Source organism: Gouania willdenowi, unplaced genomic scaffold (genome assembly GCF_900634775.1).
Source record: "Gouania willdenowi unplaced genomic scaffold, fGouWil2.1 scaffold_41_arrow_ctg1, whole genome shotgun sequence".
NCBI classification, from domain to species: Eukaryota; Metazoa; Chordata; class Actinopteri; order Blenniiformes; family Gobiesocidae; genus Gouania; species Gouania willdenowi.
Genome location: NW_021145180.1, coordinates 34,413 through 62,066, shown reverse-complemented (window position 1 = coordinate 62,066; position 27,654 = coordinate 34,413). Strand labels below are relative to the sequence as shown.

The 27,654-nt window shown below is 36.0% G+C and overlaps 1 non-coding gene across 1 annotated transcript; it reads right to left on the bottom strand.

Annotated features, from left to right (window-relative positions):
• Positions 1–11,471: 11,471 nt before the first annotated feature.
• trnai-aau (transfer RNA isoleucine (anticodon AAU)) lies at positions 11,472–11,545 on the bottom strand. The gene has a single exon. It is a non-coding gene; the product is annotated as a tRNA-Ile (tRNA).
• Positions 11,546–27,654: the final 16,109 nt, after the last annotated feature.

Sequence of the window (27,654 nt, the reverse complement as noted above, 5' to 3'; positions counted from 1 at the left end):
TGAAAGAACATGTTCAGCTCCATCCACAGTATGAAAAAAATGATTGAACCATGAAGAAAACACATTTAAAATGAATACACAAGTGAGGGGAGGGGGGTGCAAGAAAAGCCCCCAGGTCTATAGAGCACTGGAGGAAACCCTGACCCACCAGTTGAGAATTACTGCTCTAAACAACTGACAGTCTGTAGTAGGTCTCCATCTACTACACCAAATATATTAACAAAACATATTTTTCTGTGTTTTGAAGAATTGTCATTATTGACATAATTATTATTATTTATCATTAACTTATTCAAATATCATTCAACTACATGAAAACAGCAGATCATCAGTATTAAGTCCCTCTCTAACTACTACAGATGAGATGGTAATAAAATACTGTTTAATGGTTTTTAAATCATTTTTATTTGTAAATGATCATAAAAAATAGAATAACTTAAAAATGACTTCTTTAACAGTTACTGTAATAGGCTGAAAACAACCAACAGTCTGTATTATATCTCTCCCTATCCACTACAGCAAAGATATTAATAATAAAACACTCTGATTTTCTAATGGTTTTTATTGATTAAATAACCTTAAATACTGTCATTAATCAGCAAGAACTTTTTTTTAAAAAAAATTACTCTCGTAGCATGAAAATAACTGACAGTCTTTATTAGGTCACATCTACACACACCTCTACTACACCAAATATATATATAGAAAAACACTAAAATATGATCATAATCAACTAAAAATATAACTTTTTTTCATTTAAAAATGATCGTGTTGATGTTTTGAACCCAGTATATCGTATGGTATTCTGCAAATTAAATATGATTAAACATTTGATTTATATTAATTAATTTATAAAACAAGTAAAGGAAACATCTCATTTTCTATAATCATAAAAAGATCATTTATGAAAAGATTTTTAGCTTGTGCTAGTAAGATGATTATTATCATTATGCAGATCTATCCTAGAATTTAATGTAACTAGAGACAGACCTGATAAAGGTAGTTTATGGTTTTCAGGTTAATAGAGTGACCTTTGAATAATTTATTGGTAATAATTACATTATTAATTAGTGATGCACTAAAAATCTGACCAAACATGATGTTATAAAGACGTGAGTAAACGACGCAGTCAGTGCACGCTTGTCTAGAAACAGACCAACTTGTCTGTGGACTCGTGGAGCGTCTGTATTTAATACATGTGAGCACTACAGAGTTGATGGAGCAGTAAGTGTGTTTTATGTGTGTGTGTCACTTAGACACTGTAGTTACATGTAGCCCTCCATTAACACAGACCTTTAATACATCACAACTGTACTTGGTCCACGTTATAAACATCATTACTCTGATAGAATTAAACGGTGTAATCACAGCTTCAATGCATTTTGTGTTTTAATTAGGGCTGCACCATTTTCACAAAAAACCTAATTGCGATTTTTCTGACAGATATTTCGATTTGATTTACAATTTTTAAAAAGATTTCATACATTTAAAAGCATTTTTTTTTTCCAAATTCTGTTTTCCACATCAATTTTTTAAAATTCCATTTTTTTAGAAATATTAATGAATTATTTCAGAATATATTAGTTTTTAACTCCTGTAAGGAAACAAAATACTAATGAATAAAAAAAACCTTAATTCCTTTTGAGCACAATTATTTTAGTTTTGTTATGTAAAATAAGTTTGTAATATGCTGCTCAAATGAATGAATGAATGAATGAATGAAAAATAAAGTAGATACAATTAAAAAGAAGATATAAGTTGTACTGTGAGAAAACAAAATAAAAACTAATAAAAAGGAAACTATAATTGAACAAAAATGTATGTCAAAAATAAAAATGTAATTTAAAATAATGAGTAAAATACAATTAAAAGGTAGATATAAGTTGTAGTGACATGGATTATTCTGACTGCTCCTTTTTAATTATTCATGTCATATAAAGATGTATGAGAACAGCATTAATGTCACTATATTTACCCTCAGGGATCAATGATTTACTGAATCTGATCAGGTTTATTGATTAAGTTTTGATCAACTTAATTTAAATTAACCTCATTTAAATGATCCTGATGACATCATTCCAGAACGTAATGATTAAACAAAAATAAATGTGCAAACATCACGTGTAAGAAGTGTTTTTTCACCACTAGAGGCTAGAATATTTTACAGTATCAGAAGTTATCAATAATCTATGATGTTTCATACTCTACAATCTCTGGTATTGATGGTCTACAACAGAACAACTTTATCCAGATGTTCTGTAGCTCTGATCAAGTGAAGCTGATTAAAGCTGAGTCATGTTTTCACGGAGCACAGCAGCGCTATGAGAAACAGACAGAGCTTCACAGACATGTTAAAGTTAAACAGACACTGGTGTCTCTGATGTAGGAGTCAGTGATGATTTGTGTAGTTTTTTACCAGGTTAGACGGTGTTTAGGTGGTGTTTGAAACGACTACAAAGAGAGTTGGAAGGACATTTCTGCATAAAAAATGTTCTTTCCCTCACAGTGACGGTGTTTAAACCCAATTCTGTGAATTTCCGTTGTGTTCACCTGAGGTCAGGTGTAGATGTAGTTCTACAATTAGACACTAGATGGAGCCCCAACATAAGTATTAGGTCTAAGCTCCTCCTTCTACTACTTTGACTGAAAATCTATCACACCTGTGTGTTTGGACTCTCAGATAATGTAGTGGAGGAGCTCAGAGATGTTGTTAGTGAGTGTCTTCAGATTTATTGAATTATTATGGTTTATTTTAAGCTCCTAAAAGCACGTATTTAAGTTAGAATATAGGTCATGTTAAAGTACACAGGCTGATTCCATGTTTATATGTATTTTGACCCAAATGTAAGTTAACTCTACAGCCAAAGTGTTTGGCTTTACCAGTTTGTTTGTTTAGTGACATCTTAGTCAAAATACATTAAGGTACTATTTAATCCAATTGATATAATATATATATAGTGATTTCATAGTGTAATTTAGGTTAAAACAATGAAGAATAAAATCACAGATATGTTAAGAATAATAAATATTGGTTAAGAGTTTCAGATAAATAAGTTTACATAAATACTAAAATTAATAAATAAGTTTATGGGTAAAATACATTGTTAAAAAGTTAGACTTTAATTAAAATGGATAAAATTTGTACAGCAAAGCACATGATTTAATTTTACAAATAGAAATAGTTAAACATTGTAGGTTGATTTAAAAACATTAAATATTAAATAGCAGAAAATTAATTTATTTAATAAATAAAATGTTTAAAATAGGAAAAGCTCAGGTGGTTCATTCTTTTAAAAACATTTGATTAGAACTCATTCTTCCTTTCTCTCTTTTTCATCCTTTTCTTTAAGGTTTTCAACCTGCTACAAAACCTACAACAAAACTGAATAAACTTTTAAAAGCTGAGGTGATCTCACGTCTTACTTGTGCTCCATCCATGTTCTTTCAAGCTGGACAAGCATTGTAGAAAATAAGCTTAACAAGTATCTGGTATGGTATTCTGCAAATTAAATATGATTTAAAATTAGATTTAGATTAATTAATTGATAAAAGAAGTAAAGGAAGTTTCTCACTTTCTACATTCATAAAAAGATCATTTATAAAAAGCGTGTGTGATTTCCCTTGTTTAATTTTATGAGACATGTGCATGATAAATGTGTTTTTTTTTTTTTTTTCACAAATCTATTTTATTTTGTTTGGTGTATTTTTCTGTAATGTATGTTTTTTGGAGCCATTATGTGTATTCAGAAAAAAAAGGAAAAAAATTATGCCAAGATTCACGGCTCTGCCCTACAAACACTGTAAAAGTTAACAAAAATCCATGGATCTCTTTTGGTGTCCCACTTCTCTAGATGATCTGCAGCAACTTTGAACCCTGTCAGTGAAACACCCTATGAAAAGTGTGTTACAATAGGACATTTGTCTCATATTAAATTCTCTTCACTCTGTAGGGGGCGCTAACGCGCCAATATCCATTTTTCCACATTGAGCTGGTTTAGGGCTGGAGGTTTAACAACTGATTCACAAATGTTTGTTTGGTTCCTTCTCTGTGTTTAATCTCTAACTGTTCTACAGGACTCTGGAAGCCAGAACAAAGTGACACCTCAACGCTCTCAGGACCATGAAGCTCAGCCACAACAAAGAAACAAATCTAAGAGAAAAACTTCAGAGCAAAGAGTTCAACAGCAGAGCCAAGCTGGAGTTAAAGCTAAACATACATGTGACCAGTGTGGGAAGGCCTTTAGCTTTAAATCAGCCCTCACTAGACATCAAAGAATCCATTCTGGATAAAAGCCATTTAACTGTGACCAGTGTGGAAAAGCTTTTAACCAGAGTTCTAACTTAATAAGACACAAAGTCGTTCATACTGGAGTTAAAAAGTTTGAATGTGATGAATGTGGAAAGACTTTTAGTCTATCTGGAAACCTCAGTCGACATGTCCTCATTCACCGTGGAATCAAAGCTCACAGATGTGAACAGTGTGGAAAGACTTTTACACAAAGATCATCTTTAACGCTGCACATGCAGACTCACTCCAGAACAGAGTTGTATCACTGTGACCACTGTGGGAAAATATATAAACACAAACAAACCCTCACTGAACACCTGAGATCTCACACTGGACATGAAGTGTGTCCCTGTGACCAGTGTGACAAAGTTTTTACAACATATCAACAGTTAAAATATCACCAAATCAGCCACTCATCAGAAAGACCTCATAAATGTGACACATGTGGAAAATCTTACAAGTGGAAATCTCACCTTAATCTCCACCAACGAGTTCATGAGAAGAATGTTTTCAGATGTGATGAGTGTGGGAAGACCTTCAGCACTTCATCTGTTCTCCACTCACATCTCTGTGTGGATGGAGACATGGAGCAGGAATCATCTTCAGATCCCAGCGACACACGGATGGTGACGACACCTTCTGGTTCCAGTGTTGGACTGAAGAACCCAGAGATCAGGCTGCACAGGATTCCAACATAAACCTGCTGTCAGCTGGAAAATGGACACCAACAGTTCAGGAAGTTGTTGATCTTTGAAGGTGTGGTCTGAAAGAAAAGATCAATACAATGATCAGTTGGAAAGGAAGCAGGAAGAAGTTTCCCTTTGTTCACTTTCTATACAGGATATACATTCTATAGCTTCTGTATTCATACATGATGTATATGAAGAATCATTCACATTATTATTATTATACACTAATGACAGATTCTATATCAGGGCTGTCAAACACATTTTAGTTGAGGGTTCAAATATGGACCAGTTTGAGGTCCAAAGGGCTGCAGATTATAGGAAAACCAGCCTTAGTTTATGAGTGACTTTCCTTTAATTTTCCAAAATGTTGTAGAATAATTTAGGAAAAATTGTATAACTTTCAAAAATTGAGAGTTCCTGCAACAATTTGAGTTTAAAAATAACTCCCATCATATCAGCATGGGAAAACAGTGAGCTCTACAAATATTGTGGAGTTTACTCAAAATTTTGTGTTTTTAGAGGAGTTGTGATATCTACAACTGAAATAATTTTTAATTTACTCAATAATTTATGTTTTTTGTCATTTTTACTTTCTCCTGCAGGCTGAATTAGATGCTCTAAAGGGCCGGATTTGGCCCCCAGGCCTTGAGTTGGACACACATTCTATATGAAAGACAGTCTGAGATGTTCATCATGTGTTTGTATACTGTACATAATAATCATTAGTAGTTTTTATAGAATGTAGAGAATGTGACTAACATTCCAATAGATGTAATAATCAGATCCTAACTTGTAGATGAATATACATGCTGTGTTAATACAGACCATCTTCATCATGTACCTTTGAATCTGTTTCTTTTCTCTGTGTTTATAAAGGATTCATATTTGTAATGAGTTTTAAATGAGTATCTAATACATCACATAATAGTATTTTCTTGATTTTAGATGTGATGTGTTTTATATAAAGTATGTTTTTCTACAGTTGAAGTGAATGTGATGAAATGGTTCCTGACAGGGAAACCCTGCCTAAAGCCTGTGAATGGATCATGCAGTGTGCTGAATGAATATCAGGGGAAGGGGAGCCCAAAGTGTCCAAACACTCCCATTTTATCACCATATTTACATTTCTATCAACTCTGTGATTACAGCTCATAGATTTATTCTAACTCTGAAATGTTCTTTAATCTGTTCTTTAGCCTGTCCAGCCTTTCTTTAGAACTTACAATGTTCTATGTAACCATGATAAATCCTAAAGTTCTTCTTAAATCTTCCTTCTGACATAAAGTTTGAATCAATGTAAATGTAATGATATCAAATGTCCAGTGAAGCTTTGTTCCTTTAAATAAAGACGTGTTATTGTCTGTGCTGGATTTCTTTGAACAGAGAAACATGTCAGAGAGAGGGAGAGCTTTTCATTGGATAGCACATAATCCTCCATCAAACACACATGGTTCCCATGAGAAGAACATCCACTGGATGGATCTAAGAACAGGAAGTGAAGGTTCCTCTGGAAACTGAGTGTTTAGTGAAGCTGAAGGAGTTTAAAAATAGACTTTTAGAGTAACCGCTGCTTTCACATCCAGTCATGATGTCTTTCTGACAAATTCTGATAAAATGAGTCAAACAAGTGCAGAATTCTTTAGTTTGAGATTGTTTCTACATTAATAAGGCTTTTTATTTAAATGTAGTGTTGTATCAACATCTGAGACAGTGAAAGAGTTCCTGTTTTGGTTCTAGAAGGATATGAATTATTCCCAATGAACAGCACTGATTAAAAGGGGGCGGAGTCTCCCTGTATGTGGACTCAGAGTGGAGGTGTGTCCAGGTTAATCACATGTCTAAGTGTGTAAATGAATATAATATAAAGTTGTATATACAGAACACCAGGGTGGTGCATTGACACACTGAAGAACACATTAGCTGACATGTTTCATAACTCTGATGATTCAATAAAATACAAAGTGTTTGGAGTGACTTCATTATTAATATTATGAATCCAAACAGACACATAAAGACTTGTGATGTTATACATCCAATGTACAGCTGTGGCCTGTTCTTAGTCATTCTAAAGCCAAGCAGAGTCACATTAGACACTGACACATCCATCATTAACATTTGGACACATTCAGCTGATTGGAAAGTAGATGGAGGATTATTTAGAAGTGATATCAGTGAACAGCTTCCAGTTACAAACCAGAGCTGGGCTTAGATCTATCAATGTGATCATCCAAACAATGTCTATGATGTCTTAACTTTTTTTGTTGATATATTTTGTTAATACATATTTCATGAGTAATATAGTTGTCTTTGTCACATTTTATTTGGCATGAGTAAATAAACTAGTACAGTGACTATCGGAAGTATGTATTCATATAGTTGGAGCTTTAGTAGAGTCATCATTTATGTCCAAATGAGTATGTGTTTGAAGGTTGGATGTACAAAGAGGTGTACTGTACATACTCTGCACTCTCTAGTGTTATAAATGGGTTTATTTGCAGGTGCAAATTAAAATAGCATGTGCGATTTCCCTGGTTTAATTCTATGGGACATGAACATGATAAATGTGTTTGTTGTTTTTTTTTCTTTACTCATTTTTATATATTTTTTTGTTTGGTGTATTTTTCTGTAATGTATGTTTTTTTCTGTGTATTTTTGTATCTTTCTGTTGTGTTTTTGTGCATTTTTTGTATGATTATTATTATTGTTATTATTGCCTTTGTAGTGTGATTCTGGAGTCATTTTGTGTATTTTTGTATAAATATTTACTTTTGTGTATTTTGAGTCATTTTCATATTTTTGTTGTCATTTGGTGTATTTTTCTGTAATGTATGTTTTTTGGAGTCATTTTGTATATTTTTGTGCATTTCTGTTATCATTTTGTGTACTTTTTGTGTAAATATTGTTTAGTTTTTTGTTTTACGTAGTTATGTGTATTTTTGTATTTCTAAATTTGACATAAAAAGCTACAAGCTCTTCAGGCAGATGTTGCCAAATGTGTGAAAATAACAGATGTTTGCTGATGGCTATGGTGGAGCTTCATCTTCAGCAGCATCTGAAGCGGCCACAGCCCACAGGTGATGATGGTGGAGGTGGTCGTCAGGTGGATGAGGGGAAGGGGAAACAGGAGGAGGAGAGACCCGCGGCCTCCACAGGTGAGAGTGGAGGGAATCTGAACTACAGCTAAGAAGTGATGAACTGTCGTCTACCTGGGTCAGATATCAATCAAGATTGGGTGTCATTTATTTTTGTTGTGCTTGCTAACTTTAACACAATCAGTCGTTAGAAGTAGGCCATTTTATAATTTAGCTAGCTGTGCATGCTGGGCAAAAAAAATAAAATAAAAGATTTATTGAAATTATAAATAAAAATAAATTTAAAAAAATGTAATTTGCAAATTTGAGTTAAAAAAAAAAAAGATGTATTTTTTTTGTAATTTTTCCCACCACAGTTTTTTCGGACTTTTTTCACATTTTGTCCTTGTGGGTTACCATAGCGTGATGTGAGCCCGCCCCCTTTTTGTTTACATTTGTTTACTCTTTGAGTAGCTATATGTGTGCCACAGGCATGTTTATTGTTTTATTTACAGGGTCGCTGAGAAGAGTGAACTGTTGAGAAAGTTATTTTGTAGCCTGATGAGGTAAAATATAATGATCAAAAACTCATTATAATGTATCAGATAACATTAGATTAAACTTTACTGTCATTGCACAAAGTACAGTCCAGAGAAAACGTTTTGCATCTAACTTGAGAGAAAAACAAGTAAAGAATAAGAATTAGTGCATCTTAATAAGTCTTAATATATAAGACACTTGGTGGAATAAATATAAGAATGAGGTATTGTTTATACAAACAGCTGTTTTCTTCCAGCCTTAACCTCTCACTGTCTCTTATATGATGATGTCACTCATTTTTGGGAGCCTGTCGTTGTTTCCTCTCAGTAAGTACTGTATAGAATACATGATTCAGCTATTTTTCTAGAGTGAACATATCAATACTGTGATCATCTGATCAAGTCCATCAGGTGTTTATTTCTCACCTTTCTCTGTTTGTCTCCTTACACTTTTTAAAGGTTGCCATGTCTGTGTTACTGCTGTGGAGGTCTAAGGTGACTGTTTATTGATGTGGTGAGTACATAGTCTGTGAAAATATCACTTAATCACAATCTGTAATTTATACATTTTATTATTCATCTCATCTCATGTTCCTCTGTGTCCTGTTTTCAGGATCCCATCATATGTTGTTCATTGTTTGTTCAGGAGGTTCCTCTAAGTAAATACTGTATAGAGTTGATGACGCAACTATTTTCCCACATTTTTCTAGATACCAGTACTGTGATCATATGTCCATCAAGTGTTATTCTTTCTCACATTTCTTTCTTTGTCTTCTCTCACTTTTTAAAGGTTGCCATGTATGAGGAAATATTCTGTGTTGATGTGGTGAATAAATAGTCTATGAAAATATCACTTAAATCTGTCATTTATGAATTTTAATATTCATCAATGATCATGTCTCACTTCTATTCCTCTCTGTCCTAATTTCAGGATCCCATTATATGTTGTACATTGTTCAGGAGGTTAACTAGACCAAGCAGCTTTTAGGTTTCTGTTAAGTACTGTATAGAATAACAGGACTGGGAGGATGGTGTAGGTTTAAGTTTATTAGACATGTAGATTTACACCAACAAGACAGTGTATAAGCATTGTTACAAGAAAGTTTGTTTTCATTCATAGGCTTCATTGTCTTTCCATCAATACCTGGTGTGTCCCATCACCTAGTGTCCACCTGGGGGCGGAGCCTGCACTTCAGTCTGCCTTTGGGGGCTTTTTGACCATCATCTGTGTCTCTGAACCAGTGGGTGATGATGAACAGTATCATAACATTAGACACAGGTCCTTTGCACTATGGGAGGACAGTGTCTTTATCTGGACTCCTGCTGTTCTCCTTCCTCAGAGTCACAGCCTCCTCTGTCTGCAGGGCTCAGCTCAGGGGGCGGAGCCTCTGCTGCCTGAGCAGCTGAGATCAGTCTGTTACATGTTCCATGTCCTCTCCTCTATGTAGCGCTGTTTATAAGAGTAGAACATTTATTTTCCTCTATAAACAAGATGGTTCACCGACTTAGTCGTCCTCCTAAGACACTCATCATATCCCTCATCGTTTCTGTTTGCTCTGTCTGAAGCGCTGCAGCGCGTCACACACACTTTACTGCTTCCTCAGCAACCACACGTCATGAGTTGTCATCACATTTTGATTGGTTGATGTTGTGTGTTTTTCACCAATAGGGAAGAGGTGTATTTTTTGCTTTCAAACACTTTTGCTTTGTGAGAGAAGGTAGAACGTCCCGTTTTTACTCTTCGTTTACACACTGAACGCAACAAAAATGACCAGGAAAAGTGCAGCGTTTTTAATCTATCATAACTATTGTTCTACTTGTTCTATCAAGATCATTTAAAAACTAGTTTATAGTTTTAACAGTTTAAATGGACACTGTGAGGATGCATCTAGTCATTCTGCTGCCTTAAATTGGTCATGTGATCAGGATGCGGCAACACGTCCGTCAACTCCACAGGGTTCAGACACAGAAATGGAGGTTGGTGAAAGGAAGAAGACACACTGAACCACAAGCCCAGATCCATGTAAAGGTGGACAATAGATTTTCCTCACTGGTGAATGGGAATGAATAAGAGTTCTGTTCTAATGAGAACAACACAAGCTAACAGCATGGTGAAGACTGAGAGAGCTTCAGGAAAACAGAAGCTACATCAGAAAAAGAGGGATCCTCATACGCTGATCATTGGAGATGAATCTGTGAAAAATGTTCAGATGATTATCAACAAAAATGTAAAAGGTTCTTTGTTTACCTGATGACATGGTATCAGACCTGGAAGGAAGAGTTTCCACACGTGAAGAATGTTGTGATTGATTTTAGAATAAATGATATCAGGAAGGAGCAGTCTGAGGTGTTGAAGAAGAATTCTGTTTATTCTTGTTGGAAATTGTGAGTATTTTGCAGAAAAAAGTGTATATCAGTGGTTCCTTACCTCCAGTTCTCAAAGGAGACATGAACTTCTCTAGAATGTATTCTCTGAATAAGTTAGTGTCTGCTGCTTGTGCTGAACATTCACACATTCCTCTGTGATCAGCACCATGCTTCATTTCCTCTGATAGTTCTGGTCTGTTTGTGATATGTGAAAGCTCACTAAAACTCTGGTATGGAGCAAACAAGTGACTCTGGTCCTCTATAAAATGTGGGTCTAGGTTCAACTCAAGTGAAGCATGATGTGGTTTTTAATCATGTGAGAAAGTAAACAGGACCAAATATAGAACTTTATGTTAAAGAACAATACACACACCTCATAGAGTGTCTCTGCTGGCTGTGAATCCTTGAATTTGGTTGATCAGATGAAATAAGACCCAATAAGCTGTGTTTCTAATGGTTAGATGGTTAACAATAACATAATACATAATAACATTTTCATTTACAAACTGCTAAGATCTGGCCAGTATGGGGCTTGAACCCATGACCTTGGCGTTATTAGCACCACGCTCTGACCAGCTGAGCTAACTGGCCTATGAAGCTGTACAAATATGGTTACGAGCAGTGCGTTACTTTTTACAGTAACTTGTACTGTAACGCAATATTTTTTTAAAGAAATAACGCCGTTACTGTTACATTATGCTGCGTTTGTCCGTTACTTTGCTAGCTGCGGTGTACTTCCTGTTTACAGTGGCTCTACATATTTTTGCGGGACGCCGTGCCAACCACGGTAAAACAGAAGAAGAAGAAGAAGAAGCATTGTCAGCATGTTTCTGTTTACATCACGTGCACCAATCATAGCGAGTCAATGCGAGAGCAGGACGAGCTTCTCAGAGTAGAAATACGTGTATTATTTTACTCATTTGTCTCCAAACGATGCATCGGTGAAGCGCTAAGCTAACGCTACATTGGTGGATGTGATGGAAGCATCTGCACCGAAACAAGAGCGTATAGATTTTAATGAACTTTGACTGTTGAGAAAAATGCTGTGAATTTGTTTTTCCACATTTATTTTTATAAGCATTTTCAACAGCAGAATGTGCACCTGGAATATGCACAGCTTACTTTACATTACTGTGCTAAGGCTAAAAAAATACTGTTTTAATTTTGGAGCAGCTGTTTTGTGCTTTATATGCACATCATTTATGGTTGTTTTATGACAGTTTTTGTAAAGCAGAGTTGGTCAAAATGTATTCCTAATGTTAATTCAGATTGCTTTCATTTATTTATTTTATTTTAGAAGTTTATTTTTTTGTGTTTATGTTGAACATTATTGCTAGTTTTTGTACTTAACCTGTACATTCTAAGGCTAAACACAACTGTTTTATGATGCTGAAGCCACTTTAATTTTTCATAATATTCAGGTTGTTTTGTGTGTTATTTATTTCACAATTCCTTGTAATATTTACAGTTTCTGCTGGTCTCAGATAAATAAACTGGTATTGAAAGAATACTTAGTGTTTCAGTCAGATTGGTGTTTGTAAAGATTAATACTGAGCAGAGTTTAGTTCTGTTAACTAAACAGTTTAGTTTTAGTTCCGGCAGCTGAGCTGACAGCAGCAAAAGAGCAGAGCAGAGCGGAGCTCACAGAGGAATTTATTTACTAAACATGAACTTTTTCTTCTGAGAAATGATACGATACCTCAACATCAAACTCTATCATTTACCATCTGACTCTGGCTCTGAGGTAATCATCTACTGCTTTTTTATTTGCTGGCTCAACTGGAAAGCTAAGTAGCAAGCTAGCTAGCTACAAGTAGCAAGCTAACTAGCAGAAGAATGGCTCTTTCCACAACAGAATACAGCAGTCTTCTCCAAAAGATTACTGAACTGGAGACTACAGTGCGAGGAATACAAGTAAACATTGAGGTTAATGGACACTGCGGATATGATAATGATACGACTGTGCCGCTGTTTCAAAACAGCGGAGTGGATAAAGCTAACTCGCTACCAGCCCGTGCTAACAAAGCTATCAGGCCTAGGGAGGATCCTGTTCCCGTTGATAAGCCAACAGGTGCGAGTCCTCTTTGGAATACCCTGGGAGCTAAGCCTAAGAAAAAATCATATCCACTTCAAAGGCTAACGGGCCGAGCAAAGCGCCCTGATATCAATAATGAGACGGACTGGCCTGCACTGGCTTCGCAGACTGCAGCCTCAACATCGACTCCCTTGTCTGCCCAGGCACAAAAGTGGACATCTGCTAAAGGCAGGAGTATCACCAAGTCACAAACCCAGTTTCATGTAGAACTGGGTAATCGATTCGCCCCACTACTGAATGACCAAGGATCTGGCTCTAATGAGGTCAACACACAACCTTCTGGAACTGCAAAGACTGAAAGTGCTTCAGGAAAACAAAAGCGACATGGTAGGCCAAAGCAACAACCTCACACACTGATAGTGGGAGACGTTTCTGTTAAAGATGCTCAGAAGATGTTTAGCAGCAACGTGAAAGTGATCTGCTTACCTAATGACACAGTATCAGACCTGGCTGACAAAATCTTGCATATCGTTGCAGATTACCCACATTTGAAAAATGTTGTGATTCATTTTGGGTTAAATGATTTAGCCAAGGAGGAGTCTGAGGTGTTAAAGCAGGATTTCACTCATCTGCTAAAAACTGTGAGCTGTTTACTGCCTAAAGTGTTCATCAGTGGCCCGATACCTCCAGTCCGCAAAGGAGATCTGAAATTCTCAAGGATTTACTCTTTGAATAAATTTCTGTCTTCGGCTTGTGCTGCCCTTTCACTAAATTTTATAGAAAATTTTCCTATTTTTTGGGAACGTCGTCATCTTTTTAGAGCAGATGGACTGTGTCTAAACAAGGCTGGAGTAAAACTCTTCACATCCAACTTGTTTTACTTCACCAGTCACACTGCTATCAGTTCTGATAAAGACAGAGGACAACATGTACCATCGGAGAACAAAACAACAAGGAAAGAACATGGAGTCGATGAGCTTCCAGCAAGAAATAAAAATCGCCAAAATGAAGAGGTCAACCCAACCCCCACATCTCAGGACCCACCTGCTTCACCCCAAAATTCACCTACTTCCACCTCATCCAGCTTCTCTCCTACCCCTGCCTTCTTGGATTTAACTGCCCAGATGAACGAGCTGGTTCTGGCTGGCACAAGACTGACACCCCACCCTTTACCCCACCATGGTCAATCTGCACCACCCATCCCTCCTCGACGATACCAGGCTCAGGATCACTCTTCTCCTCAGGCCAGCTGTGTTCATCTTAGAGCGACACAGGTCTGATGTGTGCTGGGTCCGGACTGCAATAGCTCTATTTTTAGGAACAACCAGAAAAAGTCAGGGCCCTATGGAGTTAATGCAGCTTCTTTAATTCCTGTGGTGACAGGTAACACAGGTAAAATTGTGAAATTAAAGAAAAGCAAAAAGCTTTATAGAGATAAAAATTTGACTCCTATAACATGTCATCCAAAAAGTCCACCAGTGTCTCCAGTAAAGTCTTTAAAATTAGCTCTTCTTAATGTTAGATCTCTTGTTAACAAGTCACTAATAATTAATGATTTTATTTTGACACATCACTTGGACTTTTTATTTCTTAATGAAACATGGTTGAATGATGGTATCAGTAATACTATTCTCAATGAAAGTGCACCACAAGACTTTATTTATTTAAATAAGTGTCGTACTTGCAGGAAAGGTGGTGGAGTTGCTGCCATTTTTAAATCAATATTTCAGTGCAAAGAAATAATATTTGGGGATTTTATCTCCTTTGAATATATGTCATTCTTACTGAAGGGTGATTCAAGAGTTCTGTTTTTAGTCGTTTATAGACCCCCAAAATATTCTGGAGAATTCATGGATGAGTTTGCTGAACTGCTGTCAGTTGTATGCACTGAATACAACTTTTTAATAATAACAGGTGACTTAAATATTCATGTAGACAATAACATGGACAATACTGCCAAAGAACTGTATGCTTTAATGGATACTTTTGGTCTTACACAACATGTGACTGGTCCGACACACACTCAAGGTCACACTTTGGATCTGGTTATCTCTAAAGGTGTTGATATCTCTGCTGTTGATGTAAGAGACTTAGCTCTATCTGATCATTTCTGTGTCTTTTTTGACCTAGAGACTGTAACATCTGTTCCCCCTAGTTATGTGTGTTTAAAGAAAAGGTACATAAATGAGAACACAAGTGCACAGTTTATGGAAGCCATAGCAATGACACCAACATTGAGTGCTGAGACAGTTGATGATCTTCTGGATGAGTATAATAGAAACGTCTGTAATGTCATAGATGTGGTGGCTCCAATCAAAACTAAGAGAAAACCAAACACACAGAAAACACCTTGGAGGAGGACTGAGATAATGCAGAATTTGAAATCTGACTGTAGAAGAGCTGAGCGTAAATGGAGATCAACAAAACTCCAAATTCATCTAGAACTGTACAAAATAAGTCTGCGAAAATTCAACGATGGCTTGTTCAAAGCAAGGCAGCAATACTTTTCTGAAATTATTGCCAAAAATGTCAACAACTCTCGCACGTTGTTTTCTGTAATTGAAAAGCTCACAACCCCCCCAGATCAGATAGCCCCTGAATTACTGTCAGCTGGAAAATGCAATGAATTTGCTGTATATTTCAATGAAAAAATACAATCAATAAGGTCAAACATCAGAACAAACCAGCAAAATCACAAAAAGCTTGAACAGCTTCAACCACTGAGGGATGAGTCAACTACAATGTCAGAGTTTATTACAGTGAACCCAAAAACAATAGAGGAGACTGTTCAGCAGCTGAATCCATCAACGTGTTGCCTTGACACAATACCCTCAAACTTCTTTAAAACTGTTGTAAAGTCAATTGTCACTGATTTGTGTCAGATAATTAACTGCTCATTCCAATCAGGCACCGTACCAAAATCCCTGAAAGTAGCTGCTGTGAAACCGCTGTTAAAAAAGAGAACACTGGATGCCTCTATACTGGCTAACTATAGACCAATCAGCAACCTTCCATTCATGGCCAAGATCATTGAGAAGGTGGTCTTCAACCAACTGAGTCAATTCTTAACATTCAACAAAATATTTGATAAATTTCAGTCAGGTTTTTGTTCTCATCACAGCACTGAAACTGCTCTTATCAAAGTGATCAATGACATAAGGTTGAACACTGATTCAGGAAAAGTCTCTGTTCTCATTCTGTTGGATCTAAGTGCTGCATTTGACACTGTAGATCATACAATTTTGTTGCACAGATTGCAAACATGGGTTGGACTAAATGGAAAAGTAATGCAATGGTTTAAGTCATACTTGGAGGAGCGAAGCTATTTTGTAAGCATTGGAAACTTTGAATCTGACAGATTACCAATGTCCTGTGGGGTTCCTCAGGGATCTGTTCTTGGACCCCTTCTGTTTAACCTTTACATGCTTCCTTTAGGACAAATTTTACAGAACTGTAAGGTTGATTATCAGAGCTATGCAGATGACACACAACTATATCTATCACTGAACCCAGATGACCATGGTCCCATTGAGGTGTTGTGTGACTGTTTAGAAAAAGTAAACTGCTGGATGAGTGAAAACTTCCTTCAACTAAACCATGACAAGACGGAGGTGATTGTCTTTGGTAACAAGGAAAAGAGGACAGCTGTCAGCAATTATCTTGAGTCTCGATCTTTAAAAGCTAAAGACCAAGTCAAAAACCTTGGTGTTCTGATTGACTCAGATCTTACATTCAGCAGTCAGATCAAATCTATCACAAAAACAGCCTTCTACCACCTAAAGAACATCTCCAGAGTGAAAGGTTTAATGGCTCAGAAAGATCAGGAGAAACTGGTCCATGCTTTTATCTCCAGCAGACTGGACTATTGTAATGGTCTTCTGACAGGAATCCCCCAAAAGAGCATCAAACAGCTACAGCTGGTTCAGAACGCTGCAGCTCGGGTCTTAACCAGAACAAAGAGGTCAGAGCACATTACTCCAGTTTTAAAGTCTTTACACTGGCTCCCAGTCAGCCTCAGAATAGACTTTAAAGTTCTGCTGCTGGTGTATAAATCTGTGAATGGGTTTGGTCCAGAATACATCAGTGACATGTTAGTCAGGTATGAACCCAGCAGGTCTCTCAGATCTATGGACACAGATCAGATAGTGGAGCCCAGAGTTCACAGTAAACATGGTGATGCTGCTTTTAGTTGTTATGCTGCAAAGAAGTGGAACAAACTGCCAGCGGAGCTGAAGTCAGCATCCAATGTGAACATTTTTAAATCAAAGTTAAAGGCACTTTTTTTCTCTACTGCATATGATTGAGAGAGAGATTTTTTGTCATGTTGTTGATGTAATGATGATTTTAATAGATGATTTTAATTGTTCTTATTGATTTAAATGTTCTTATTGATTTTAAACAATTGAATGTTTTATCATGTAAAGCACATTGAGTTGCCTTGAGTATGAAATGCGCTATATAAATAAATTTGCCTTGCCTTGCCTTGCCTTAATGTAAATGATTATAAACTGTCGGGTTGGATACAGTAACATTTCATTTATCAGAGGCTTTTATACAAAACAATGTTAATACAGGAGCACAGTTGATCAACAGTGGATTATTATATTATTACAGCACTAATATGAAGCTGTATGGACACAAATGACCCAAAATAAATAATACATTCTTTCATTCTAAGTAACTCAAAAGTTACTTTTTGCAGTAACGCATTACTTATTTCAGTAACTCACACAGCACTGGTTACGAGTTAAAGCGCTTACGGTTCTAAACACCTAGAAAGTGGTGAGTAGACAATTAAAGCATGATATAACAACTGTAGCACAACTGGCATGTGGTTAAGATACATGGGTGTTTGTTGAGAGCTGATTGAACAAAGGCTATTGATTGGTAGCCTTTCAAATTGGTAAAAAAAAATAAATAAAGATTTGATGACGAAGTTGGAATTCCCTCATAACTGAGGACCAAAATAAGACCACACACTATCATAACTGTTGACATTAAGATGGAACTGTAAGAGAAAAAAGTTACACCATGAGATGGATTTTTAGAGCCCCGCCCCCAAAACTTAAAAAAAAGTGATGCCCAGTTGTACATGTAAGTGGTGTGGTGTATATCTGTCATGTGAAAGATCGTCTATGCTGTCACACACAATCATTCAATCAATCAATCTTTATTTGTATAGCGCCAAATCATAACCAATGGTATCTCAAGGCACTTTACAGTAGAGCAGTCTTAAGGACGGACTCTTCATTTTATGGATACACACATATGCATATATACGTATATGCACATACATATGTATCCCACACCCAACATGAATTCATCATGGCGGCAAGGAAAACCTTCTGTTAAGCAGCAGGAACCTTGTGTGGATCCCATTCCTATGATGAACAGCCATCCACGTTATGCTGTGTTGGGTGTGTGCAGAGGAGAGGGTGGAGACAGAGTTGTTGAGACTCTGTAACTCCACACTGAGGATCCCACGGACCTGCAAGACAAAAGCCAGAAGGAGTACAGGAGCAAACACACAAGGGAAGAAGCAGACATAGAGGGAGTGTTTGAGAGAGGAATGGGACCCTCTCCGGTCCCTCTCTAACCTAAATGACCTCTCTCTTAACGCCCTCTCCAACCTCTCTCCAACCGAGCATGCCAGACCCCCCCCCCCCCCGGCAGTCTATGCCTATTGCATCTTAATTATGAGCTATGAGCTGGTTCCTAACTAAAAGCTTTATCAAAGAGGAATGTTTTGAGCCTAACCTTAAAGGTAGAGAGGGTGTCTGCCCCCCGAACCGTCGTTGGTAGATGGTTCCAGAGAAGTGGGGCCTGATAACTGAAAGCTCTTCCTCCTATACTACTTTTAGAGACGAATGGAACAACGAGTAGTCCAGCATTTTGAGAGCGTAGTGTTCTGGGGGGATTGTATGGCACTACAAGCTCCTTGAGATAGACTGGTGCCTGTCCATTTAGGGCTTTATAAGTGAGAAGAAGAATCTTGAATTCTATTCTATATTTTATGGGAAGCCAATGCAGAGAGGCTAATACAGGAGTAATGTGATCTCTTCTCCTAGTTTTAGTCAGTACACGTGCTGCAGCATTTTGAACCAGCTGAAGTGTCTTAAGCGACTTGCTCGGGCAGCCTGCTAAAAGAGAATTACAATAATCCAGTCTAGAGGTTAGAGCACTGGTCTAGTAAACCAGGGGTTGTGAGTTCAATTCTCACTGAGGGCTTCTCTGGACTGTGGAGTGTATAACTGGTTGTGATTCTGTTGAGATGTTTATTCTAGGAACAAAAACTTGTTTTTAATATAGATTTAAGTTTATTTCAAAATGAGTCAACTTGTATCAAGAAACAGCTTAATCATTTTTCACTATTACTGAGTCAGTTTTTACTTAGATTAGTTGTTTTCTTCTTGTTCCAAAGCTTTCATTTGCAAAATTAAAAAATAAATAAATAAATAAAATAAAAAAATAAAAAAATTTGTTTATAGTCAGTATATTTCACTTATTTCACTCATTTCTGCTTATTTTAATGCTTTAGAATATTTATCAGGACCTTCTTATTTTAAGATTTAACATATTTTTTCAATATTTCTTGTTTAGTAAATTTAACTTGCTGCATCCTGATTAGCAATCATTTATTAGCTTTAGGTTTGGACCAGACGTGGGCCACATAATACTCAGTCTAGTATTGGTCACACCCAAAAGTATCACTCAAAATACATACAGTATATATAGAACTGTACATAGAACTGTAACATGGTTCCCCAGTTTAGCACTAAATTATAATTTTTATAGATTTTTCATGGCAATTACTATTACAATGTAAATTATCTGAACTCATTTCGAATGTAATTACAATTACAACAGCAACATATTTTTTAAATTACAATTATACCATCATTTTAATTCATGATCACTAGGGATGTAACGATTAATCGTAAGGCAGTTAAAAATTGATTCATAGGTATCACAGTTCACATCGATACTCTGAAAAATTAATCGCAGTACTTGTTTTAAACAGCAGAGGCCGCTATCTATTTATCCTTCCAGAGGTGTTTGCGGCGGGCAGAATCTGCTACTACTTTCTTTCTGGCTGCCTTCTACTCTTAAACATGTTCATAAATGATTCCTTACCCCTTTAGCACCAAAAGAATATCTGTAATATTACGTGAATATCTTTAAAGGTCACGTTTTTCTATTAGCTCTGTCTGCTAGCATAGCATCTCTTCTTCACCGGTAAATTAGCTGCATGCCAACCGACCACTGGGTTACCAGCGCCCTCTGCTGGTCCAAACAAATCTGACGTAAGAGACAGTGCAGAGTGTTTTTTTTTTTTTTTTAAGTCCAATTGTTAAGGCACAAAATACATTTTCAGTTGCACTTTTAAAAAGAAAAAGAACTATTATGTAGTTTTGCATTGTTTACTAGAGAACCAGAATTTAAATTAATAGGCTTCTTCTTCATTTGTATTATTCCTTTATTTATTTCATTCAAGATTTATTTTTAGTTCAATTGCATTGTTTTGAATAGTTTATCAATGGATTCCTTTAACAATCAAAAATAAAAGGAAAATAGTACAGTATTTTCTATGAATAAAGAAATATTTTTTAGTCATCGTTTGTCTACAGTCCCATTTTGTAAAATAAATCGTGAGAGAATCGTATCGTGAACTCAGTATCATGAACTCAGTATCATGAACTCAGTATCATGAACTCAGTATTATAAAAATGACAAAAACCAAAAATCACCCAAAATCAAAAGTAAGGCTAAAGCAAGGCATTTTTTTTTGAAAATTAAAAAAAAAAAAAAAAAAAATCGAGTTAGAACCATCATTAGACCCTAAAAACTATGGCAAATATAATGCACACACGTAAACAGGGCTAAGAAAGCAGTAAGGCCCAAAAAATTGCGAAAAACAAAAATCACCCAAAATCAAAAGTAAGGCTAAAGCAAGGCATTTTTTTTTCAAAATTTAAAAAAAAAAAAAATCATTAGAGCCTAAAAACTACTGCAAATATAAAGCACATACTTTTTTTTTAAATTTCAAAAAAAACAATTTAGTTAGAACCATCATTAGACCCAAATAACGACTGCAAATATAATGCACATACTTAAACTGTGCTAAGAAAGCAGTAAAACAAAAAATGACAAAAATCAAAAATCACCCAAAATCAAAAGTAAGGCTATAGCAAGGCATATTTTTTCAAAAATTTAAAAAAATAAATAAATTGAGTTAGGACCACCATTAGACCATAAAAACTACTGCAAATATAATGCACATACTTAAACTAGGGTAAGAAAGCCGTAAGGCACAAAAAATGACAAAAATCAAAAATCACCCGAAATCAAAAGTAAGGCTATAGCAAGGCATTTTTTTTCAAAATTAAAAAAAAGAAATTGAGTTAGGACCATCTTTACACCATAAAAACTACTGAAAATATAATGCACATACTTAAACAGGACTTAGAAAGCAGTAAGGCACAAAAAATGACAAAAACCAAAAATCACCCAAAATCAAAAGACTATAGCGAGGCATATTTTTTCAAAAAATTAGTTAGGACCATCATTAGATATCAAAACACAACAACATAGGTTTTAAACAGTAAAGATAATAAAGTGCTTTTCTGTATCACAGATTACGTAGATCAGCTCCTAGACCTCCTATTTGAAAAGGTCTTGGAGGACTCCGCCCCAGCTGATGTCAATCCCCGTCCCTGTAGATCTGTCTGCTCAGTTTGACAGACCTGAGAAGCGGCAGGTGGTTGGCAGATATGTGTCCAGGTTCAGTCAAGGGCAGGTCTGAACCCCACATAATGTCCTTGGTCGTCTGGGAACTCAGTTCTTATTCATAGGACAACACAAGCAGGGAGAGGAACCCAAAAAGCCCCAACACCAGCTCACAAAGCTTCTATATGCCAAGTACCTAGAACCACTGAAAACACAACATATTGTGTAAAAATGTGTTTTGGATGACTTGTGTGTGTCATCAACAATAAAAGTTTCATGTTTATACATTGATTTGTGTGATTTCAGTCTTTCATTTCAAACATATTATCTCCATAGCTGTAGAGGTCCATAGTGTGCTCTATATACTGTATATATAATGAATGCATTCTGCAGGTAGAACACATTCAGACACACTACTACCAGACCTGGATGATCCACCATACAAGCAGGTGTCTTTAGAAGCTGATGTATTCTTCTTGTAACATATATAAAATGAAAAGATTAGTGAGCCAGGCTAGCAGATAATAATCATTACTATTTCATTAACTAATGATTGACATTAGCTGTGGTATCTCCCTGGAAAAGATGTTTTCTGGCTCTGTTGCCATGGTTACACAGTTTCCACAAGTGCACCTATGCAAAGAAAGTGAATGAACATTTGAAAACACTGCCAGTGCAGTTTCATTTGGCTGTTTTTAACATCAATGTGTTTAACCATAAAGGCAGTCGACCACCAGAGAACACTTTAACCTTTGTCTTGTGTTAGTGTCAGCACCGACTAGTTTTTAGTTTTTAAATACATAAAAGAGTCACATTCATGTGTTTATTGATCAAGGCTTTTTGACTTTGTCAGGAACCTCTATTTCAACAAATAAAATTAAAATAATAAAAAATAATAAGATTATAAATCAATAATTAGAGCCAAAACTGAAATGATAAGTGCACTGTCAGCTGGCACACTGACAGACAGCTCCTCTCCTAACCAGCCCTGCTTCAACATCAACCACAACAACCACAGCCACTAATGTCCAGTGACCCCAGAGACATTTCCATATATATATATATATATATATATATAATTAGTTTCTGATCATGTTTAATAAAGTATGTTACAAATACAGAGTAGCCAGGATTAGTGCACACAGTGATAAGTGTGCCATATTTATTTTAACTAGAATTATATTTGTGAAAGTTTAAGTATAGGATACAGATATATAATATTTATTGTGTGTGACGTGTATTTGAAAAATAATAATTAAAAAAATATAAAATATTATTTTAATCCGTTTTTACCTTTTTTTTCTTCTTTTTTTTTTTAACTAATTAAAAGACATTTGCACCCCTTTTTAATTCCAGGCTGAACCCACATGGGGTCCTGACCCCAAGGTTAAAAAACTGCAATAAGCTAATGACTCCATATCCATTGTTTGTATTTTATAAATCTGTTCTACTATATTTTATTGGTATATTGAATATTTTGTTTGTGACATATTTTTGCTACAATTTAAGGAGTGGCTTTTTTTGGGGGGGAGGTATCACTAATATATACTGTATATATATATATATATATATATATGTATATATAAACAATACCGTAGATACCGGGTTCGATCCTGCTTGTTTATCACCTGTACATCACTGTAAATAAATAAAACTAAAATAAGTCTGCATTCATAACTGGACATCACGAAGCCATCAGCAGACTGTACGTTAATGCAAAACTATCATACAAACATAATTAACCAGAGATCGCCAGACACGCACACACAGACACAGACAAAATACATATATATATTAGATTTATATATATATATAAATACATATATATATATAAAATTTATATATATATAAATCTAACATATATATATACATATATATGTTAGATTTATATATATATATATATAAATCTAATATATGTATTTATATATATATAAATCTAATATATATATAAACTATATTCATCCCTCAGACTTACTCTTGTCCATTGAAACTGTTCATTAAAAAAAACACCATCTTAACCAATGTATATACTAGAAAACAGCTTTTAATTAGATGTTACTGCACAGCGTTAAAGGTAGGGTCGGTAACTTTCTAAACATAGCTTGATTTTGATGTAGCATGCTCCGACAGCTCCGCCTTCCGACTCCCCCTCCCCCCTGTGCTTCCTCTGAAGCCACCCCCCCTCACTCACATGAACGCGCACGCAGAAGCAGACCTCAGCCAAGCGTATGATGTCGCATTCAGCGGTAAGATATACTTTATCATTTTATATGTTAAAAAAGTGACTAATTTACTAACAACGGTGGCGGCCAAGCTAGCATGTTAGCATTAGGTTACCCGGTAGTAAAGCGTTTAGAAGGAGGGCGACATTCGTCCCCAAGTTGTCGTCCTCCTGAAAACAAAGGTTTATTATAATGAGTTTTTCTTTACCACTACTCAGAGTATCGATCAGCTGGTCTGCCACTGTCCTAGAACATAAGTAATACATCTTTTACCTCATTTATTTTATTATAATCATTATTTTCATTTATTTGGCACCTTATTCATTTTCACCTTGTTATTCAGTTTCCCTTACAACATCTGACTTTTCTGCGTGTCTATAATGATTATTTTTAGTGTTGTTTTCATTTCTTATTGTTTCTTTTTAGTGCCACTTTTTGCCTAATTACCAGTCAGGGATAATATAACAGACAGAAAGAGGAGTATAGCTGTAGTCTGTAGAAACCTTTTTTATTATTATTTATTTCTGTACATTCTGGTTTCTTTTTTATATTTAATATTCTGTATTTATATATTATTTCACCCGAGTGCTGCTTTTCTTTTCTTTCTATAATACAACTGGAATTGTAATTTCCCTGCCCGAAATAAAATAAAGTATATCTAATCTAATATTGTTTTTTTTTTAATTCAATAGATGTAATAGAGCTGAGAAAAATAATGTCATGTCTACAGCAATTACAGATAAATTTTTTTGTTCAGTTATAATCATTGACGAAAAGCCTAAATGTTTGATATAATTTCTTATTTCTCTTTTAGAGTTCAGAAGGTGAGAGGTTTTATGCCTCTGAGCCTGATTACAGTCCGGAGCCAAGTACATCGTGGAGTCAGAGGAGACGTGGCCAAAGTCAAAGGAGGATTGCCACAAATAGAGGCCAACGTCTCAGAGGCAGAGGACGGGGAACCAGAGGACGGGGAACAATAATCCTCGATCAAGATAATGCAAGTCGTGCTCAGATTCTGCAGGGTCTATGAATTGCAGATGAGCAGGTATAGCAAATATAGGTTCTGCAATCAACATCACATGTAATAAACTGGCACGCTACTTAGTGTGGACACTAGATTCCTCTTAGAGAACAGTAAAGCTATATTCAATGAAACATTCCTAAATATCTTGAATATGTTATGCTTTACAGGCCAGAATTCAAACACTAAACTTAGAGGAATGTCGTCAACTGCTGCAGCGCTGCTTGTCACGTGAACCAAGCATGATGTTTGACCTGCTACACATCACATCAGCAAATGCACCAGCACCTCAAGTGTCAAATCAGCTGAGCTGGTGTGTGTGCAACAACTGCAGGGATATGTCCACAGATGTAGAATGCAAGTGCTGTGGGCAACAGCCAGAAGCTTGTATTTCCATATTGCCTCACATGGCAGCCTACATACTACAGGAGGGCCACCTGCGACTTGCCAGCCGAATTTGGAATGATGTCCGGGGCTTGGATGATCTGCCCAACCGAGGGGAGAGCAGCAAACAATTACGCCATGCAGCCTACCGTCAATATGTTATGTGGCAATATGGGGCACTGGGACGAGGCAATAGAGTTGTTATTCCTAGTTGCGTTGTGTGGAGAATCAGAGATTGCTTTCCAGATCTACTGGGACATTATACGGGTTACATCCCTGGAAGAGTGCAATAATGTTTCCATTATGACAAGTGTAAATAAATGTGTAAATATGACAGCCCTGCACTGAGCAAGGTGTTGTTTTTTTTTGTTTTATCTATTATCATTACAGAAGAAGTAGCTGTATTTACACATTTTTATATAGCATTTTGGCATTTGCTTGAACAAAAAGCATCTACAATCAAGCTATAACATTTTGAATCTCCTTACTAGTAATGATAACAAATGTGTACACTTGGACAATTTTTATTATAAAAAAGAAACGTCACATACACTTCATACAACTTTCATCCTGCAAAAACAATGGAATTAACAAAGGCAATACACATGAAGTGTTGGTCGGCAGGTGAGGCTCTGTATGTGGCAGCGTCGTCCACTGTGGGAACTTATTGTTTTGGCAGTGATTCACCTTTAGAAAGAACATCAGAATTACATATCTGATAGGTACTGCATTTGATAGACAAACCACACCATTTCTATTGTATTTCACTCGATAACAAAAAGTCATTACAGTTTCAGTTGTTCATCAGCTTTGTTTATACAAATTCTTTAGTTTATTAGAGCTGTAAAATATGTACAAGTAGACCTGGTATAAATATTTTAATATTATGTGAAGTATATTTTTAATTAGCTTTCGCACATAAGCATATTAGTACTTTATAATCAACTTACAAAATAAGTCAACTCACCTCGCCCTCTGCTCAGTTGCATCTGCAACAGGTCCTGGGTGGCTGGAGTAGGGACACCTGACGGAACCCCATATTGACGGGGATCGTCAGGCCTCCTTGTTATGGTCCGTGGCAACCCTCCCACAGCAGACAACCTTTTCCTAAGGATTGCACTCTGGAGGTCTGGGATGTAGCCATAGTCTTTGTCTTCTTTTACTGTGTAGAGGCTCCACTTCTTGGATTTTTTATTAAACAACCTGCAATATCTGGAAAAACAGAAAGTATAACAATCTTAGGAATACATCTAAATAACCTAACCGTGAACAATAGGATGAGTTTTCAATTATGTTATTAACAACCTTCACCTTGACCATGTATTTTGTCATTACATAACCACACCTCAAAAATGTAAACAACTTTGGTGCATTTATTTATTAGATCTGTCTCCACTTATGGCCTTTGAGTGTTTTTATTCAAATATGAGTGTAACTCTAATACGACTTACTGAATGGAGCCATCATTGTTCTTCTTTGGTAGTCTGTGGATGTGGTAGTTGTAGTCCAGGCCAGCCAGCATTGCTCGAGCTGCGTAAACTGGTGGGGAGAAGCTGAAGCGCTTGCTTGCATACATGAGTATGTGATTATGAAAGGACTCCAGCTCTGCAGTTGACCTGAGAACACATTTAAACCATATACATTTGCTTTACTTTTTTGTAATATAAAATTCAAGACACATAATATAATAAGTATTATATTTATATTACAAAAAGTAATTGGAGGACTAATCCGTAAGTTGAACATAGACGTGCTGATATACCTGAAGTTTAAATATTTGTGGACTTTTTTCAGCCAGCGTCCATCCAAAACAATTAATGACAGTTTCTGGTGTGCAACTGAATGGCTCTTGATCAACTCCTTCTCACTGTTTTCAATCAAGAGGCCATGATGACAGGCACCCAAGGCCCAGGAATGTTTTCCTGTCACATGGTGGAGGAGTCCAGTCCACATGTCCTGAGTAAAACCAGTTACAAATTTAAGAGGCATGAGGTCATATTCACAAAAATTCTCAATACAATCAGGTTTCTAGGTCGATGCAATTGCACTTCTATTATACTTACAAAAAAATTGATCAGGGTTATCTGCAGTCTTGCAACAATACCAAAAGTGGTTACAAATATCCATGTTCCAGGTCTGCAGAATGGTGCACTCCTTTTGCTGCCCAGCCTTGAACAAGAGCAAAAAAAATAAAAATGGGATAACAAATGTATATATGAGAGGAAACATTGTGTAGCGATTCAGCAATAATACCACCCAGAAGGATTATGAAATTACCGTATTAATTTTTTTGCTCAAGCACTTTGACCCA